The sequence below is a fragment of the Orycteropus afer genome, unplaced genomic scaffold (assembly GCF_000298275.1).
Source record: "Orycteropus afer afer isolate SDZICR_OR568_19922 unplaced genomic scaffold, OryAfe1.0 scaffold00203, whole genome shotgun sequence".
Lineage (NCBI taxonomy): Eukaryota > Metazoa > Chordata > Mammalia > Tubulidentata > Orycteropodidae > Orycteropus > Orycteropus afer.
The window spans coordinates 1031919-1050201 of NW_006921790.1; positions in this window are offsets into that span (position 1 = coordinate 1031919).

Here is an 18283-nt window from a genome sequence, read left to right on the forward strand (position 1 = left end):
TTTGTTTTGATTTTTTTTCTGATTGATCCCTTTCCAAAGAAGTATTCAGGTATTTGTCCTCAATCTCATTAATTCTGTCTTCCATTGCATCAATTTTACTCCTTTGCCCTTTCAATGTGTTATCTATTTCTGACAATTTAATATTAATCTTCTGTATTTCTGTCTGTAGATTTAGAATCATTTCTAATTTTTCATTTATTTTATCATTTTGTTCTTGTATTTTCTTCCAAAATTCCTCCAGGTTTTTTTCTGTGTTTTCTTTGGTCTGTCTCTCAGTCCTTTGAAGACATCTAAATATAATTCTTTTGAGCTCCTTATCAGAGAGTTCCAATGCTGCTTCTTCCTCAGGGATATGTTCTGGGTCTCTATCCTGATCCCTTGTTTCTACCACTTTATCCTGCTTCTTTGTGTGGACTTTTATGATCTGTTGTCTCCAAGGCATTGTGGAATTGTTGCATTTAGATCTCTGTTAACTGTTTGTGAAGAGCAGCCAAGGGTGATTTACACTTTCCTTGGTAGTGGTTTTTTATCATTGGCCCATTGGTGGAAAAGGAGATAGTGGCTCTTGCTCAGTAAGTGAAGTTGCAGGAGGTGTGGGTGTAGTTGTGTTTTATGGGGACTATTGATGTATCCTACTCAGTTAGAGAAAAATTGCAATTGAATAAATGTCAAAAAACTAAAAGCACCTGGACAAAAAGCACACCATGTAATCACCCAGGAACAGTAACCAAAGAAAGGAAAAAAGAAGAAGGAAAAACAAGAAAACCTAGAATATCTGGGGATAGGGCACTAAGAGAAAATGGTACACAAGTAAAATAATGAAGAAAAAAATGAGAAAAATGCAAAAAGAAAAACAAGGAATAGGGTTAACCACAGGAAAAAAGGAGAAAAAAAGAAAAAAAAAATTAAATTAAAAAAAAAAAAATTTCAACCAGGAACAGGGAAAAGAAAAAAAAAGCTGAAAGCTAGGACCTGGGAGGGGAAGAATAAGAATAACAGTAAAAAGGACAAATGTATTAATGCTAATAGTTGTTTTAAAATAGACAAATACAAACAAACTAATCACCAGAAAAAAGAAAGCAAAAAAATAAAAAATAAAAATAAATTGGTGGAGGACAGGGCAGGGCACCCAGGTTCTGTCTGAGCACACAGACTGTGATGGAGTTCTTGTGTGCCCAGAAGGTGGGTTGGAGTGGGGGATGGCTGCACCTCCGTTCACCAAGTGGGTGTGGGTTATAAGAATAACAAGAGGAATGTGGTACCTTTTCAGTCTTGCAGGTCCGGAGTGTTCTTGGGTTGCTGGAAAACAGAACCTCTTCTTAAGCCCACACTCTTAAACACTGTGTTACAATGGCTTAGCTCTCCAACTCACAAAAGGTCCCCATCTCTCCTTCCAAGTTTCAGTTCCAGTGTCTTTTCAGTTCTCTATTGTTTTCTGTGTTTTACATAAGTGAGCCAATAGTTTCTCTTTTTCCAAGGCTGCTCTGAACTCCCAATTCTTCAGTGCCACAAAAAAAAAAAAAAAAATCTAGGGCTGATCATCATCTTAAACAGATCAACAAAGGCATCCTGATGCCCCTCAGGCTTAAATGCTCAGAAAACTTCTTGAATTAATTGTGTTCTATGTCATTAACCTTGTGGTCATATTATGTCATCTCAATTAAAAGCTGATGTCAAAAGATTGCAATGGGTAAGAAACTGGTTCAGGATACAAGGGAAAAACTTGTATTTTGTAATAATATTAACCCTCCAAAATTTTGGAACTTTTAAAACCTCCAGCAGTCTTATTTATTTGTAATTTTCTTTACCTGTCTCTCTCTATATCCATCTATTGATACACATATTTAATATATTACTCCAAAAGTCACTTTTAAAAGTTCTAACTACTTCAGTGACAAAATTCTTTTGTTTCACATGTGGCTTGTTTTGTTTGTTCTTTGTTAGATGATAGTATATTTTATAAACATTTATAAAATTGATAAATTTTGGTAAATCATAGCATATGTGCTGTAACACAATCCTAAACTTACCAATACTTTATATAAAAATCAAGTCTCATTGGCTGACTTCAGAGCCTGCCGCAATGTGCTTTGGACACTGATTTTCCTGTATTCCTTACACATTAAACTGTACTTACAGACCAATTACTGGTCACTTCTAATTCTATGATATTCTAATTTTAACTTCAAATACAAATGACATAATCTTATTTATGGTTCTATAGTGGAGAACTGTCTATGCTCAAAGAGGAACAATGCTTTTATAACAACCTTTTCTATGCTTTGTGTTCTTTATGGAAGTTTCATGAATCATTCTCTGAACAAGTAAAAGAAGTTGCAAAGTTAAACTACAGACACCATATCCTTAATCAGTGCAAAAAATGTATTCTCTCTTCAAATCCTCCTATCTCTAAACTATATTTATTAATGAACCTACAGACATCCTCTAATTTAAGTCCATCCACAACCTTAACACTTCACTTACAACCTGAAAAATGTCTTGTTTTAGGGTCTACACTGTAACTTGTCCTCTAATGAACTCAAACGAATCTTCCACAATACTGAACAAGATGTTGACTTACATGTCATGCTTTGATAGAACCCTTGAAAACTCCTTGCCCAAACTCTCTCAGTACTCTACTGCAAAGTATGAAATCTGCACCATAATTATCATCATCAAATAACTTATCAGTCAATAACACACGCTTCCTGAAATATTTGCTGTCGTACACTTTTGGCCCATCCCCAACATTCTTCTTCTTCACCATGGAAACAGAGAAGCTGGATACTTCCTTCCTTTTCCAGCATGCTTTACAGCAAAATATGGTCATATAAACTAATTTTGCCTAAAAGAATATAAAAATATTCTGGGGACATTCTGCAAAGATATTTTGCTTCCTAATAAAAGGGGCAAATTTTAGAAGGAGAGATTGCCAATGCTGTCTTATCCCCATTTTTCCTTCTCGATGGCAAGAGACTTTTGCAGTTATAAGATTATAAAAACAAGGAGACAAAAAAAGAAATAAAGGAAGGAAGGAAGGAGAAAAAGAAAGAAAGAGAAAGAAAGGAAGAGAAAGAAAGAAAGAAAGAAAGAAAGAAAGAATAGCGGCGAAATGGAAAGACAATTTTTAGGTGGGGTCTATAAGGAACCCTGGTGGTGCAGTGGTTAAGCGCTTGGCTGACAACCAAAGATCTACAGTTTGAACCCACCAGCCACTCCATGGAAGAAAGACATGATAGTTATCTTCCGTAAAGATAACATTCTTGAAAGTTTGTATGGCATTTCTACTCTATCCTGTATGGTCTCTGACTTGGAATCAATTCCATGGGGGTGTTTATACTTTGATGTTGTTGTTGTTGTTGTGTGCCATCGAGTCAGACCCGACTCATAGCGACCCCTCCTTGCATTGCCGAGGCAGTATCACTACGGAAGTAGAGTGCCCCATCTTCCTTTAGAGGAGTAGAGTCTTTTTCTTATGTATAATAATCAAATGTTTTTGTTGCTTAAACAAAATTATTATTTTTTTTGGTTCCTTGCAGCCAAATTCAACTTTAATTGATTTGTTGTGGAAAACATGGCTGCATAATTTGGAGACTACAAAATGAATCTGATGGTAACCCAATGACTTCTGTGAGAGTCAAGACAATATCAGAGAAAGAATAGAAACTTTGTAGGCAAGTGGAATTTGCCCCTATGACTTCAATACACTCTTTACCAAGTCCTGTCTTCTAAGCATTATAGCTTAGTTGAGCATGGATTCTCTCATTTTTGAATGGATGATAGTAGCACTTATTTCACAGAGTTGTTATAAAGATTAAATTAAATTATGGTTACCAAATAATGCTTGGCATACTATACATTCAAAAAATGTTTTTCCTCCATTCCTCCTTATTTAATTACATATTGCTGACTAATAGATTATCCTAAAATGTACCAGCTTAAAATAATGCACATTTATTTTCTGACCTGTTTCTGAGGTTCAGGGATATGGAAGCAGATTAGCAGGGTAGTTCTGGCTCAGGATATTGGCCAGAAATACCTTCTCATCTAAAGGACTGACTGGCAGAGTATCTGCTTCCAAATTCAGTAGGTGGTTGTTGGCAAGCGTCCATTTTGGCTGGTGGGTGGAGACTTTAGTTTTTTACAATGCTAACCTCTCCATAGGTTCCTGGACTATCTTTAGGGGAAGTAATAAGGGAGAGATAAAGTGAGGACAAGGTCAAAACTGCAGTATTTCATAATTTAATCTGAGAATTGATGCTCCATAACTCCTGCCATATGCTGTTGGTCATAAAGAACAATGCTAATTCAAGAGTGTGAACACCACAAGGCAGGCATCACTGAGGGCCAACTTGGAGGCTGCCAACCACAATCCTCAAATGATACTTAGCTGCATATTAAGATTAAGTCATATGAGGCAACAATAAGGTTACTAAAACAACACTGAGGAGCTCTGGTAACATAGTGCCTAAGGCACTTGACTGCTAACCAGAAGGCAGGTGGTTCAAACCCACCAGCCACTCCTCAGAAGGAAGGTTGGGCAATCTACTTCCATAGTGATACTGCCTTGGCAACCCAAGGAGGGGTCTCTATGAGTTGGGTCCGACTCGACGGCACATAACAGCAGCAACACAAAATAACACAGTAATAATATGAACTTCAAAATTAGAATAAAACCAATGTTTTCTAATAGCTAGATATGTGAACCACATTTGTAACTTTAAATTTTCTTCTTGTTGTTGTTGTTATTTGCCATCGAGTCCACCCGACTCATAGCGACCCCTCCTTGGGTTTCTGAGGCAGTATCACTATGGAAGTAGGAATACCCAACCTTCCTTCCGAGGAGTGGCTGGTGGGTTTGAATTTTCTAGTAACCATATAAAAGTTTAAAATTACATACATGGTTAATGTATCTGGCTATTGGACAGCATTTGTTTTATTCTATCCAATAGCCAGATAGGAGGGAGCTCTGGTGGTGCAATGCCTAAGGTATTTGACTGCTAACCAGAAGGTTGGCAGTTCAAACCCCCCAGCTACTCCATGGAAAGAAGATTGGGCAATCTACTTCTGTAAAGATTTACTGCCTCGGAAACCCAACAGAGTTACTATGAGTTGGAATTGGCTTATGGCAGTGGTTTTTTTTTTTTTTTTTTTTAGTTTAGTAGCCATATGAATATTCATGACCGTGGACAACGTCCTTAAGTTCTCTAAGCCTCAATTTTTTAATTCTCACTTTCCATGCAGAAGATCCAGGTTCAATTCCTGGGCAATGCACACCAAGTGCAAGGAGCTCTGTCTGGTAGTGTAGTGGGTAAGGCACTTGGTTGCCAACCAAAGGTCATTGGTTCAAACCTACTAGCTGCTAGCTGGGAGGAAGGTAGCACAATCTACTTCTGAGAAGATTTTACAGACTTCGAAACCCAATGGTGTCTCTATGAGTCAGAATCGACATGGTAGGTGTTTTTTTTTTTTTTTTTTTGCACCTTAAGTAAAGCCACCACTCATCTGTCAGTGGAAGCTTATTTGTTGCTGTGTTGTTGGATGGGTTTCAGGGAGATTCCTAACTAAGGGACTAGAAAGAAAGGCCTAGTGATCTACTTCCAAAAATCAGCCAATGAAGACCCTGTAGATTACAACAGTGCAAGCTACAATTCGTTTGCTCCGTTGTGCATGGAGCTGCCATGAGTTGGAGGCCAACTGGATAGTGGCTAACAACAACAACAACAACAATGAGTAATTCTATACTGGTCTCCATTTCATGGGGCTATTGTGAAAACTGAGTGAAGACATCAAGGTGAATTTTCTCAGGGCAGTATCTAGCTGGAGAAAGCGCCCCACAATGTTAATTGTTATGATTACTAAGGCTGTTTTCCTTGATTCAGTGTTTATTTGGTTCTTGTAGTTACTGTAGAGAGAAACAAAGTGACTGATCTGTGTATACAATTAATCTTATGGTAACTGAGCTATTACAGGATTTTAGAAAAAGCTAATAATAAGGCAATGATAATAATATCTTTGCAACAATTCTGTTAGCAACAGAAAACAAAACAAAACAAAACAAAAAAAACATTGACAAAGTTTAGCTCTAAAACAACATTTTTACAAGAACCATGTCTTGCTATGATTACATAAATTTCCCAAAATGTAAGGTTACTGCAATGAGATAGCAGAATGAGTACTTTATTGTTTATTATTGAATCTTTTGTTTGAGAAGTAAAAATTACATAAAATATAGGATTTCTGAATGCTAATTACAACTGAGAGAATATGACTTTAAAAGCATGATCAATTTCATTTAGTGTTAAATATGCAGCTTTATGACAATTGCTAAACTGGGTTAACACAGTGTGTGTGTGTGTGTGCATGTGTGTGTAATAGAGAGAGAGAGAGAGAGAGAGAGGGAGAATTTTTGTAGAGAACTGTAATATTATTTAATCTTTTTTTTACCAAGTGAGTTTTAAAAATGTATCTAAAATGTTCACCTCTCCACTTTCTTTATGGCATATTTGGTTTTATGCTAAACTGAATTCAGAATACTCTATTAATGAAGATGGTTTAATGTCTTTGCATTTTTATAATGGACTCCATTGTTCTGCAGTTTCTCCCTGTGTCATAGACTAAGTCATTAATCAATGGGTGCTGAAAAATAATTGTCTAGTTCATAACAATTGTCTATTGTTGAAACATTTGGAATTTTAAGATAAAGATGTACAGGCAGCTCTAGAAACAGTTTAAGATTACGTTTCATGGAATTGTGGACATATTGTTAGAAATGCAGAACAGCTGACCTGGTTTTAATGATTTTTTGAGTTGTGCTGTTCAATTGCCTATTCAAATTGTGCTGGAAAAGTTGACTTCATTAATGTCAGGAAATAATGATTTTGTATTTCTTTATTGAGCTGGCACAATTATTAAAAAAAGAAATATCATAGAATTCTTTAGCATTTTGAAGTAGAAGTGAAGCATGTTAATAATCATGATGTTAACTTTTAGTCTATTTAACATCATTTTTGTACATGGTACTTCCATCCTAGATGATTGCTATAAATAAGAGCCCTGTATTTCTGAGGGATTACTATTCAGCAAGAAATATATGACCATGTGGTTTTAGGACTTCAAAATTAGATATCTTTCTCATTGAAAATGCTGTAATTTGAAATGTCAATAAATACATTTCATGTCACCTAATATTATTACAATTTACCTGCTGAAATCTGCCAAGATTCAAGTCTACCTCATAGCCTGAAAGAAATGTGAATTCTGAATGGGGGAAACATTGTGTGCCTCAATTTTTTAAATTTAACTTCTCTTTATCTAAATACCTCTATCACTGTATATTTCTTTGCTTCTATATCTACGCCCCCCAACACTGTCTTATGGAGAGTTTTTGTTGTATTTATATTTGTTATATTACTAATCCATTATGTAAAAGGCATTCAATAATTAAGTACAGTATATAATGGATTAGTAATGCCTAAGACACTTGACTGCTAACCAGAAGGCTGGAGGTTCAAACCCACCAGCCATTCCTTGGAAGGAAGATGGGGCAATCTACTTCCGTAGTGATACTGCCTTGGAAACCCAAGGAAGGGTCACTATGAGTCGGGTCCAACTCGATGGTACATAACAACAACAACAACATAATAAATATATTTACAACAAATATAAGTTCTAGGACAAATACAACTTCTGAATTGGGGAGGAAATAACTGTATTTCTCTCAGACTTCCACCCCAGTGGGATCAATTGCAACTTAATCTTTCTTCTCTTGTTTCTAGCAGTACACTAAACCAAGAGTAGCCTTATCTTCTTTTTTATGAGTATTCAATGAATAATCGTAGAACATTAAAATGTGAGTAGACAATTGAGGTCTGCTGCTCCTCTTCCTTCACTAAAGTTAACTATTTGTACCATCCAGGGACTCCCTATTAATCTTCCCAAAACAAACCAAACCACCTTCCATCAAGTCCATTCTGGCTCATAGAGATCATATAGGGCAGAGTCAAACTTTCCCATAGCTTTTTCAAGGCTGTAGATTTTTATTGAAGCAGACTTCCCCATCTTTCTCCTGCGGAATGGCTGGAGGATTGGAATAATTGATTTTTTGGTTGACAGCTGAATAGTTTAACCACTACCTAGCAGAGCTCTTCATTAGTCATTGTTGATGTTGTTGTTACGTGCCTTCCAGTCAGCTCCAACTCATAGTGACCCTACCTACAACAGAATGAAACATTGTCCACTCTTGTGCCATCCTCACAATCCTTGCTATGCTTGATCCTATTGTAACAGCCACTACATCAATCCATCTCATTCAGGGTCTTCCCCTTTTTTGCTGACCCTTCACTTTACCAAGCATGATATCTTTCTCTAGGGAATGGTCTCTTCTGACAACATGACCAAAGTAAGTGAGATGAAGTCTGGCCATTCTAGTTTCTAAGGAGCATTCTGGCCGCTCTTTGTCCAGGACAGATCCATTCTTTCTTCTAGTTGCCCATGGTTATTTTCAGTATTCTTTGCCAACACCACAATTCAAAGGCATCAACTTTTCTTGGGTCTTCCTCATTCTTTGTCCAGCTTTCACATACATATAAGGTGACTGAAAATACAATGGCTTGCGGTAGGTTCACCTTAGTCTTCAAAGTGACATCTTAGCTTCTTACCACTTTAAATAGGTCTTTTGCAGCAGAGTTTTACAGTGAAATATGTCTGATTTCTTGACTTCTGCTTCCTTCCATGGGGGTTGATTGTGGATTTAAGTGAAATGAAATGATTGACAATCTCAATCTTTTCTCCATTTATTCTGATGTTGCTTATTGGTACAGTTGTGAGGATTTTAGTTTTCTTCATATTGAGGTGTAATACATACTGCAGACTGTAGTCTTTGATGTTCATCAGTAAGTGTTTCATGTCATCTTCACTTTTATCAAGCAAAGATGTGTCAAAGATTATTCCTCTAATCCTGATGCCATGCTCTTCTTCATAAAATTCAGCTTCTTGGATTATTTGCTCACCATACACATTGAATATTTATGATGAAGACATACAGCCACAGCACACATCCTTCCTGATTCCAAACCATGCATTCTGCCCTTGTTCTGTTGGAACAGCAGACTCTTGGTCTATGTACATGTTCCTCATGAGCACAATGAAGTGCTCTGCAAATACCATTCTTTGCAATGCTATCCATAATTTGTTATGATCCACACAGTTGAATGCCTTCATATTGTTAATAAATCACAGGTAAATATCTTTCTGGTATTCTTTGCTTTCAGCCAAGATCCATGAGCAATGATACCTCTCTTTCCATGTCCTCTTTTGAATCTAGCTTGCATTTTCAAAAATTCCCTGTCAATACACTGCTCCAACCATTTTTAAATTATTTTCAGCAAAATTTGCATGTGATATTAATGATACTGTTTGATAATTTCCAAATTCTGTTGTATTACCTTTCTTAGGAATGGGTGCACAAATATAGATCACTTCCAGTCAGTTGGCGAGTTAACTATCTGCAAAATTTCTTGGCATAAACAAATAAGCACCTCCAGAATTCCTGAAGCCTGTTTTTTTTTTTTTTTCCCCCAATTCCTTCAGTGCAGCTTGGACTTCTTCCTTCAATACCATTGGTTCTTGATCATATGCTACCTCCTGAAATAGTTGAATATTGACTGATTCTTTTTGGTACAGTGACTCTGTGTATTCCTTCAGTCTTCTTTTCATGCTTCATGGATCATTCAATATTTTTTCCATGGAGTCTTTCAACATTGCTACTCAGGCTTGAATTTTTTCTTCAATTCTTTCAGCTTGAGAAATGCCAAACATGTTCTTCCCTTTTGGTTTTCTAACTCCAGGTCTTTGCACATTTCATGATAGTATCTTACTCTTTTTTCTTCTAGAGCTGCCCTTTGAGATCATCTGTTTAGCTCTTTTATTTCAACATTTATTCCACTTGCTTTAGGTGTTCTCCATTCAAGAGCAATTTTCCAAGCCTCTTCTGACATCCATTTTTATCTTTTATTCCTTTCCTGTCTTTTTAATGACCTTTGCTTTCTTCATGTATAATGTTCCTGATGTTGTCCTACAACTTGTCTAGTCCTCAGTCATTGGTGTTCAGTGCACCAATATATTCTTCAGGTAAAATCTCTAATTCAGCTGAGAAATAATCAAGGTCATTATTTTGGCTTTTGTGCTCTTATTTTAATTTTCTTTAGCTTTAACTTGAACTTGCATATGAGCAGTTGATGGTCTGTTCCACAGTCAGTTCCTAGACTTGTTTTGACTGAAGATATGGACATTTTCCACTGCCTCTTTCCACAGATGTAGTCAATGTAATTCCTGTGTGTTCCATCTAGGAAGGTCCACATGTATAGCCACTCTTTACATTGTTGAAAAAAAGGTATTTTCAATGACTAAATCTTTGGTCCTGTAAAATTGTATCATGTGATCTCCAATGTCATTTCTATCACCAAAGCCATATTTTCCAACTTTTGTTTTCAACTTTTGCATCCCAATCACTAGTAATAATCTATACATTTTGAATGCATTATGGGTGAATTTTAGACTGCAGACATTGGTAAAAATCTTCAATTTCCTTGCCTTTGGCTTTAGTGGTTGATGTGTAAAGTTGAATAATAGTAGTATTAACTGGTCTTCCTTGTAGATATATGGATATTATCCTATCACTGACAGCATTGTACTTCAGGATAGATCTTAAAACATTCTTTTTGATGATGAATGCAAAGCCAACCCTCATCCTTGCAACCTTAGGGGCTCATCATGCAGCACTGTATCAGACAATGTTTCATGGCTGCTCATGAAGTTTTCCAGTGATGTATCAGGCAGGGTTTCACTGCTATTCATAATGTTATCACTGGCCTTTTTTTTTTTTTCCCAGAAGTTGATGATTCCATCTTTATTCCCAGTGTGACTTAGTCTGAAAGCTGTCCACCATGTGTGACCTTAATGGCATTTGAAATACCAGTGTCATAGCCTGCAACATGGAAGCCACCACAGAAAGACAAACTGACAATGAGTGGTGGTCATTAGTCATTACAAGACTGTAAATTAAAAACTACAATAATTGACATACATGTCACACATGTGTGACACACATGTCACAATTTACTGTTATATGTATAAACACATTTTTGTACACAGAATAATGATAGTGCCCCCTCAATAATGTCCACATTCTCATGGGTTATGGACCTTAAAATTGGGAGATTATTCTGGATTATTTCAGCAGGCTTATGGGTTCTTCTTAACAGTGGAGAGGGAGACAGAAGGATCAGTCAAAAGAATGTGATGACAGAAGAAGAGGCACTAGAAACTTGAAGTAAGAAAGGAACTCAGCCTGTTGGTGTAAGGAAATTACTTATACCCTAAAGTCACTGCTATCAAGTCAGTTCCAACTCATAGTGACCCGCATTGCATTTCCAAGGCTGTAAATCTTTATGGAAGTAGATCACCTCATTTTCCTTCTGTGGAGCAGCTGGTAAGTTTGAACTGCCAAACTTCTGGTTAGCAGCCAGATGCTTTACCCACTATGCCACCAGAGCTCCTTAATTCTACCCTAGAACTCCAAAAAGGAACACTGTCCTGCCAGCACATTCATTTTTGCCCAGTCAGAAATACATTTGTATTATTTTAAACTACTAAATTTCTATTGCAGCAGCAATAGAAAACTAATACAAACAAATCCATACCATCAAATGCTTGGTAAGCTTGTGGAGCCACTGGAATTCTCAGATATGGTTGATAGGAATGAAAATATTTTAGCCACTTTGGAAATAATTCCCAATTTTGTAGAAAGGCTAACACACATTTATCATATAACCCAACAATCCCACTTCAAAGTTTTCAGTGAGGAGAAATGAAAACATGTGTTTATACAATGACTTAAGTTCCTTATTCATATAATACCTTTATTTATCATAGTGAAAAAATTAAATAAAGCACAAAATGTCCATACTATACAATGAATAAACAAACCAGTTAGTTTACATCCATACAAGAATTCATTGAAAGAGTATGCAGTGGTAAAATCAAATAAACAAATACAAACATACAGGTGCATGCAACAATAAATATGCATCTAAAAAGCATTATTCTAAGTGAAAGGAGCCAGACACAAAAGGAAACATACTCTGTGGATTCATGTGTGTGCCATTCTGGAAAAGGTAAAGGAGATTGCATGTTATCAGAGGTTGCCAGTGATTGTGGGTGGGTGAGGGGATTGATAACAAAGGGGCACAGGGAATTGTGGGAGGTAATAAAACCATTCTTCTCAATTGTGGACTGTTAAATGGATATAACTGACAAAATGCACAGATCTGTATGCTTAAAGGCCGGAAATTTTATGGTATGTTAATTATTCCCAAATAAACCTAAATTGAAATAATTCATCATATTTAACACTCTAAATTTCTATTAATGTATTTTTCTCTTTTAAATAACATTTTTGACTTCCAGGTACTATAGATAAAGCAATAAGTAAATTTATTTACTTCCCATCTTTTCTTTTCTTTACTGATTTTGTTAGTTGAATCATTGTGACATTGTTAGGGCTTATGACATTTACATTTTAAATTACCACTCTAATCCTCATATTTGTTTTAGACTTAGTTTTACAGTAAATTATATTCAACTCTTACAGCCAGACATTTTGCTAGGGCTTCCATTGACATCTCCTAGTTGACATTTTGTTGTTGCTATTTATAGAGAAGGTTTTATTCATTTATTGAGAAATGGATTTGGTGACTGTTTAAAACAGAGCCAGACAAAAATATAAAATAATATACAAACTTATATTAAATGAAATCAATTAAACATGGATACAAAAAATCACAAACACATACACAGCCAAATCTGTACAAAAAGACTAACAGTAAACCATGTAGAATTCACAAGATTGATTGCAATAATTAAAATTTTCCAGATTTTTTAAAATAGTTGATTTATAAATAAATATGAGAGATTAAGTTTGCCAATGTTGTTCTTGGTATTAAAATTCCTAGGTCATTCCACAGGAAAAAAGTCTGGTAATCTACATTGTAACGATTGTAATCAAGAAATCCTATAGGGAAGTTCTACTCCATCACATGGGTTGCTATGAGTTGAAAACAATTTAAGGACAACAAAAAAAAATAAGGAGATGTTAAGGACAAGCTAAGAGAAAGAATTCAGTCCTTGAGCTAACAATCCATTAAAGTGTATTTGACTGTTACTGAGTCTGAATTTTCTTAGTCTAGGGAGGCAGCAGAACTGAACCTGGAGATGTCAAAGCTTTAGCTCCTGGAACAAGTTGTGTGGAATGTGCTCACTTGGGATACATCTCTTGGGCACTCCTCCAATCTTCTCAGTCATTTGAAGATGAGTGGGAACACATGTTTTCCCTGGTTCTGCTGCAGTGGAGATTCACCTCCAGCACAGAGACAGCCATAGTTCTGGCCCTTGCTGTGCATGCTGAGGCTCTAAGCAACACCTGGACAGCAGACTGTGCAAGTGTGTTAACACAGGGCTACAATTTTAGGAACAATATCAGGGCATGCTAAACAGTGTGCAGCTGGGATTATTTTTCCAGTCTGGCAACAGTCAATCTGTCCTTCAAGGGAAACACCAGTCCCAAAATAGCACATATCCAGGTATCCTGGCCTCTCAGGCCTAGTTGGAGCTAAGCGCCAAAGGATCAGGCAAATCAAAGACAAATGTATGGCACTTGACATTTGATGAAAGACTTGAGGTCTCACATCCAGCTATTGGCATTGAAAATATCTCAGCAGAGCTAACCGGGGATCTGCACCAATTCTGTGGAAATGCTTATATAGATCAGCCAGCAGCTGCAGGTGTAAACTTATTTAGGATGGCTTTTGTAGGGAGTTTCTCATTCTTGTCACCTGCTGCATTTACAGATTGGCCAGACAAGCCTTTTCCTCTTCTTTTTTCTGAGCCAGGGCAACATACAGTAAGTATGTTGGCCACAATATACTTACTCATTTTGATGCCTGCTTTGCTTGTCTCTTTCAGGAAAGAAATGCAGTGAAAGCCAAACACTTTTTTCTTTCTTGTTCCAGCATTACCTTGGCACCGGGTATTGATCCACATGGAGGAAACTGTTTCCTTAATTTCTAATCATCTGTGGGGCCACACCAGTCCTTAATACTGATATTTCTGTTATGGCTGTTTACCTTCCAAATTTTTAAGCAGCAGTATTGAAGAAAAATTCATACACCATAAAATTCACTCATTTTGAGAGTATAGTTTGATAATTTTTGGTTAATTCAAATAGTAGACTATCATTAGTATCATTCAGTTTTGGAACACTTCAATTGCCCCAAAAGATTTTCTATGTCCATTTACAGCAGGGCTTCAAACAGTTTGAACCAGTTCAGTTATGATTGATGAAACAAAAATAAAGTAGACTCAAATTTGTAATATTTAAGTGAAGTAGAATGATAATGGAACAGGAAAAATTATGGGTAGAAGTTCTGGAATTAGAGATTTGGAAGAGGTGATGTGAGCCTGATGCAAGAGATATGATTATTTCTATTACTGTGGAAAGTGACACACATTAAAAGTGGTGTGGTTGGCTGCCATCTTTGTGTCTGGGACTACTATTTCCAACTCTGCTTGTCAAGAAACATCATTGTAAAGGAATATCCAATATGATGGACCCTGCAGATACAGTATCTAGATCCCCTACAACAAAGGCTTGAGAAACCAAGTGCAATGGATATGGATAACAATACCAGAAACCACAGCTTCAAAGGAAAAGAAAGAAAAGTAGATAGAATACTGATGAGAGGAAGGAACAGAGCAAAAACAGTGAACAAGGACCAGTAACTGCCAACTGCCACAGGGAAGCCATTTTGAATTAACACAAGCAATATTTCCTATGGGATCAGGAAACAGATAATTAAATCTGTTTGCCCAGGACTGTACTAGCAGCCACATGGTTGATCAGAGACAAGAAAGGTGTGAACTCAGCCTTACCTTGAACAACCATCCAGTAAACAGAGGCACAGAAGCCCCCTTCTGCGCCCATTCACCCAGCAGGTAGTCAAACCCCCCTCCAATGCCAATCCTATGTCACTTTTTTTTCCCCTATCCTTCTTCTTAACACTTCACCCCCCTCCGCTTTTCATTTCTTTTCTTCCAGACAACTGGAGATTAAGATATGATAATTTTACCAGGAAATCAACCCAGCTATAGAAGTATTAAAAATAAAATAAACCTACAAGATTTAAAATAAACAACCAGAGATGTCAATTTGTAAACAATGATAACTACAAAGCAAAAAAGAGGGAATATATGATTTAGTTATAAAACTTCCAAATGGAGAGGAAGTCAAGAGGATATCAACATATAACAGACTGTTATAAATTTAGGAAGATAATAATAAATTACAGGGTAATCTAGAAGATGATCTCATCAAAATAATAAATAAGAAATCATCAAGATTCAGTAAACACTAAAACAACAATGAAGGAAAACATAAGAAAATTAATAAGGAAAATTAAGTCAGAACAGAAAAATACATTGAACAAAGAATTCATCAACACCACAAAACAAAAACATAGCAAAATGATAGCAGTAAATTCATACTTATTGGTAATTACACTGAATATAAATTGATTAAACACAAGAGGAAGGTAGTAGCAGAATGGTTAAGAAAACATGACCCATTAATATGTTTACAAAAGACAAACCTTAGCCACAAAGACAAAAATAAGCTAAAAATACCAAAAAAAATAAAATACTTGGGAATAAATCTTACTAGGAACACAAAAGACATGTACAAAGAAAAGTACAAAAAACTACTTCAAGAAACTATAAGAGATCTACATAAATGGAAGAACATACCATGTTCGTGGATAGGAAGATTGAAATTTTGAAAATGTCAATTCTACCCAAAGCAATCTATACATTCAACGCAATCCCAATCCAGATCCCATCAAAATTCTTTAAGGATATGGAAAAACCAATCACTAACTTTATATGGAAAAGAAAGAGACTTTGGATAACCAAAGCACTATTGAAGAAGAAGAAAAAAGTAGGAGATCTTACACTGCCAGATCTCAACCTACTATATAGCCACAGTAGTCAAAACTGCCTGGTATTGGTACAACAACAGACATATAGACCAATGGAATAGAATTGAGAACCCAGAAAGAAATCCATCGAACTTTGACAAAAGGCCAAAATCCATTCAATGGGGAAGAGATTATCTGTTTAACAAATAGTGCTGGCAAGAGTGGATATCCACTTGCAGAAAAGTGAAACAAGAGCTGTACACAAAACTAACCCCAGATGGATCAAAGACTTCACTGTGAAACCTAAAAGTATAAACTTCCTCAAGGAAAAAATAGAACCAAATTTAGGGGCCCGGTAGCATAGTGGCTAAGGCATTTGACTACTAACCAAAAGGCTGGCGGTTCAAATCCACCAGTCTCTCCTTGGAAGGAAGTTTGGCAATCTACTTCTGTAGTGATACTGCCTCGGAAACCCAAGGAAAAATTTTATGCGCTTCCAAAGACTTCTCCAAGAGAGTAAAATATCTCTTTTGACTACAGATTGGGAAAATATATTTGGCAATGACGTGTCTGACAAGGGACCTGTCTCTAGAATTTATAGAAAACTCCAACACCTCAACAACAAAAAGGCAAATAATCCAATTCAAAAATGAGCAGATGACATAAATGCACACTTCACCAAAGAGGATATTCGGGCAGACAACAAACCCATTAAGAAATGTCCATGATCATTAGCCATTAGAGAGATGCAAATCAAAACAACAATGAGATATCATCTTGCCTCAGCATTAGTAGCAAAATTCAACAAGGCAGAATATAACAAATGGTGGTGAGGATGTGGAGTGTTTGGGATTCTCATACACTGCTGGTGGGACTGTAAAATGGTACAACCATTGTGGAAAGCAGTATGGTGATTCCTTATAAAGTAGGAATTAGAAATACCATTTGACCCAGGCATGCCATTACTAGGCATATATCCTAAAGAATGAGAGCCAGGAAAAGAAAAGATATATGCACACTCATGTTTATTGCAGAATTATTTACAAGAGGCAAAAAAAAAAAAAAAAAGAAAAAGCCTATGGGACCATTAACAGAAGAATGGATAACCAAGCTATAGCACATACACACAATGCAATACTATGCAACCCTAAAGAAAATGTAGACTCTGCAAAACACCACATAATGTGGATGAACTTGGAGGACATGATACTGAGTGAAATAAGTCAATCACATAAGGACAAATATTGTATCTGTCCATTATTGTAAAAAGTCAAGGAAAGGTTTCTATATGGAAGGAAATTTTCTTTGTTGGTTACCAGGAGTGGGAGGGGAGGGGAGGGAACACTGTTAGATAAGTAGAGACAAGTATTGATTTGGGTGAAGAGAAGAAACATGTACCAAATGTGAGTGATCAAAATGGTGGCATTGAGGAAGAGGAAGAGACAGAGAGGTGCATGGGAGGTACAGACAACAAAGATGAACCCTTCTGCACACACAGTACTGTGTTGTCAGTGAAAGCAAACATTGACATACAGGTGGATAGATGGGTGGACAGGCTGAACTATTAGGTATGTCTAGGGGTTCAAGCCCACCAGCCACTCCTCGGAAGGAAGGTTGGGCAATCCTACTTCCGTAGTGATACTGCCTTGGAAACCCAAGGAGGGGTCGCTATGAGTCGGGGCCGACTCGACGCCGATTCGACGGCACATAACAACAACAATGGAGAAGGGAGGAGCTCTGGTAGCATAGTGCCTATGGCACTTGACTTCTAACCAGAAGGCTGGCAGTTCAAATCCACCAGACAGTCCTTGGAAGGAAGGTTGGGCAATCTACTTCCTTAGTGATACTGCCTTGGAAACCCAAGGAGGGATCACTGTGAGTTGGGTCCAACTCGATGGCACATAACAACAACAGCAACATGGAGGGGGGAGTGTGCCCAAGACCATGTATAGGGTTGGCAGACAATGTTTCTAAAAGTGTATTGTTGTGTTCTATAAGAATTCCCAAGTGTATAGTAGAGCTGACAAGGAACAAGTTTGTAGTCCCTTCTTGGCCATAGCCAGCTACCCAGAAGAAACAAGTAGTTGGGCCTGTGGGCTTGGGACCATAGTCACAGGGGACATCAAGCTCAATTGGCATAACATACTACCCAAAACATCGTTCCACATCCTACTTTGGTGAGTAGTGACTGGGATCTTAAAAGCTTGCAAGTGGCCATCTAGAGGCAATGATGGGTCTCTCCTCATCCAAATCAA